Source organism: Rhagoletis pomonella, unplaced genomic scaffold (genome assembly GCF_013731165.1).
Source record: "Rhagoletis pomonella isolate Grant_MI unplaced genomic scaffold, Rhpom_1.0 Rhpom_scaffold_04486, whole genome shotgun sequence".
NCBI classification, from domain to species: Eukaryota; Metazoa; Arthropoda; class Insecta; order Diptera; family Tephritidae; genus Rhagoletis; species Rhagoletis pomonella.
The window spans coordinates 10,902-14,333 of NW_023463036.1; positions in this window are offsets into that span (position 1 = coordinate 10,902).

A 3,432-nucleotide genomic window follows, 5' to 3' on the forward strand; every position below is an offset into this window, starting at 1 on the left:
TATGTATGTACATACAAACGAGCACCAATTAATTTTATTTAAAGAAAAGGCGTGTCGTCTATTCCCGCTGTAGCGAACGTAGTACATAGGGCGACATCTAGATGTCATATACCTCGCCCTATTCACTACAGATGTCGCCCTATGCACTAGACTTTTTATAGGAACTTTTAAAGAAATGGCGTGCCGTCTATTTCCGCTGTAGCGAACGTAGTACATAGGGTAGAGGTAGATGTCATCTACCTCGCCCTATTCACTACAGATGTCGCCCTATGCACTAGACCTTTTTATAGGAACTTTGCAAAGCAAAGGTTTTATGGTGTCGGACACACAACATTGAAAGTTTCTGGATCCACAACATTGAAATATTCTGGAGCCACAACATTGCAAGTTGATAAAAGCGTTGTAATAAAATTTAATAAAATAAAATTAAAAAAATGTTTGTAAAATTAAAAAAATTTATTTGGAATGGTGACCGAATCTGGGTGCTACTGCGTTTACTACTTCAACAGCAAAATAAAACTTTGAACCGTGATACAGAACTTCGAAATGCAGAACTCTCAAAAGCGGAATCAAAGAAGCAGAAAGGAAAAAATACAGTATTTTGTTCGAGCAGAACTTTTCTACATTTTGCAGAATTTTTCGATGTAGAATTTTGTAATTTAGCGTAATGAGACGCTCCCGAATCTAAACCTACTTATATAGCGGGCCACGATCAATACAAATAATAATTGGTGCACCTTTCACAACGGAATTTAAACAACTAGTCTAAGAGCCAGTGAACAGGCTTCAGATCTGCCAAAGCCACCACAGATCTCTAATTAGCAATACGCCAAAATTTGGAAAAGAGCCGTGAGAATAGGATCGACACATATCTTGTGTTTGTCAATTTCAAAGCCGCTTACGACAGCACGAAAAACAGTTGTCTTTATTTCCTGGTAGCGAGTTTCTTATCCCCGTGAAACTAGCAGGGCTGTGTAAAATGACGTTGAGCAATGCCTCCAGCTCCGTCAGAATTGGGAAGGACCTCTCCGAGCCGTTTGATACCAAAAGAGGTTTCAGACAAGGTGACTCCCTTTCATGTGATTTCTTTAATCTGATGTTGGAGAAGATAATAAGAGTCGTAGAACTAAACCGCACAGGCACAATATTTTACAAGAGCGTACAATTGCTGGCGTATGCCGACGATATCGACATTATTGGTAGAAATAAAAGCTACGTTTGCTCCGCCTTCTCGGAATCAGAAAGAGAAGCAAAGCGTGTGGGTCTGATGGTGAACGAGGACAAACCTGTTATCTCGCAAATAGTCAGAGCATAAGCGTCAATGATGATGAAAACATCTGATAATGACGACGGCAAGTACCGCAGATGATGAAACGTGAGCTCTAGGAGCTTTACAACGGCGAATCAAAATAAAACGGCTACGCTGGCTTGGTCAAGTCGTACGAATGGACAGAAACGCTCCGGTCTGAAAGTATTCACCGATGGTCCCGATGGTGGAAGATGAAGGCCTCCACTGCGATGGAAGGACCAAGTTGAGAAGGACTTGGTTTCACTTGACATTTACAATAGGCGTCAGTTGGCATAGAAGAGAAACGGCTAACGTACTGCTTTGGACTCGGCTAAAATCGCTTAGGCGGTTATAGCGCCAAATAATAAGAAGGACTTTGTGCGTCCCAGATGCATTTGCTCAAACGAGGAATGTACCAAACCCTTCAGCAATGTATGTCTTGTCTGGCCAGAGATTCAGTTGGTTATTTTTATGTAACTTGCTGACTTTAGCTTTAGATGTATGTATAACTGTACAGTCACAAAGTTTTATTATCCGGACGAAATCCTTGACGGTGGTATCAGGAGGGAAACGGTACATGACGGTAGGAGGTTTATTTTGGGTTAAAGTCTCACACTGAGGAGGTAAGTTTTCTATGCTTCCTCCTCGTAGAATAAACATGCACAGTAAAAAGTTAACTATTCAAATCGACGAACAGTTTTATATCAACTTTTGTGAACATCTGTTTATGTGTTTTTGTACAACATACTTACATCTATTGGTTACAATAATTTTAAGCTATAATAAATAATTTTTTAGTAAGTAAGTTAAATTTCGTTCCGGCTACGCCCATGACCGTTGTAAACGTTTGTCGGACAAACTTTACACACTGAAACTTTTTTATCACTATTCGTATCCAAGTCAAAACAGCTTCGGAATTCAACGCTTGATTTTCGGCCCATCTTCTACCCTTCAATAAATAAACTATTCTGACTAGAAGTAAACTACCGAAGCACTTCACTCAGTATTTTTAACATACCTAAAACAAAAGGTCAATTCGAAACGTAAAAAAAACAACATATCAAATAAAAGTCTAACCAATGCAGGTAAGCCAAAAACTTGTTATAAAAGTTATTGTGAGTGATTTATTTTTTATAACAAGAAATAAATGACAATTTGTGACTAGCCAGACATTTCAGTGACATAATCAGTACAGTTGGTACCAAAAATCAGTGCAAAGCCATAAAAATCAGCTCATTTTAAGCTTATTTTTCGTTTATTAACAATATAAACAATATAACAACCAAATAACAGCACATTAATTTAACAAAAAATAACTAATAGACGCTTTAATACATATAGTATTATAAAAATAAAAATAAATAGTAGTGAAATGTATTGACAAGTTTTGAAAATTTTTTCTTTCTTTAATTAAAATACAGTTAATTCCATGGTATAAAAAAGAAGGTAGTTTCACTTAATGACATTAGCAGTCATGTCAGCCATTTGACTTTTGCTGAGATTATGACATTTTCATTGAAATCAAGCTACCAGATTGATAATTATAATAACATTTTTTTCTGAAAAGAATTTGATCGACAAAGCACAAAATTTTGTATATTATTTCTCTAAGGTGTTTTTTGTTAGTCTCCCTTTTTCTACTTTTCTATGTAAACAATTCCACTAATGAGGTGTCATTTGAAAAGTCAGAGGTCCCCAGAGGTAATATTAATGGTCATAACACCTCTGAAGTAAAGAAATTTGTAATTTTCTTTTTAATTTACCATTGTTAAGCCACACTAAAGGTATTTTGTATTGAAGCACCAATGTTACTGCAGCATAGGGATGTAAATTACGGTGAAAACATCGATGTTTGAAGAATCGATGTTTCGATTACATCGATGGCAATTCGATGTATCGAATGTAAACATCGATGTTTTTAAAGATTTTTCTAATTTTTTTTCAACCTGTGTGCTGATTCAAAATGTTGAAATAACGGTAAAGATTACTGTTTCTTATTGTTAACATATTATAGAGGTAACATATAACATATAACATATAACATATAACATATATATAACATATAACATATATATTATATAACATATTATAGAGGTGGTTTACAAAACAAATATAAAGTAAAAATTTAATCACGTATCACCTGA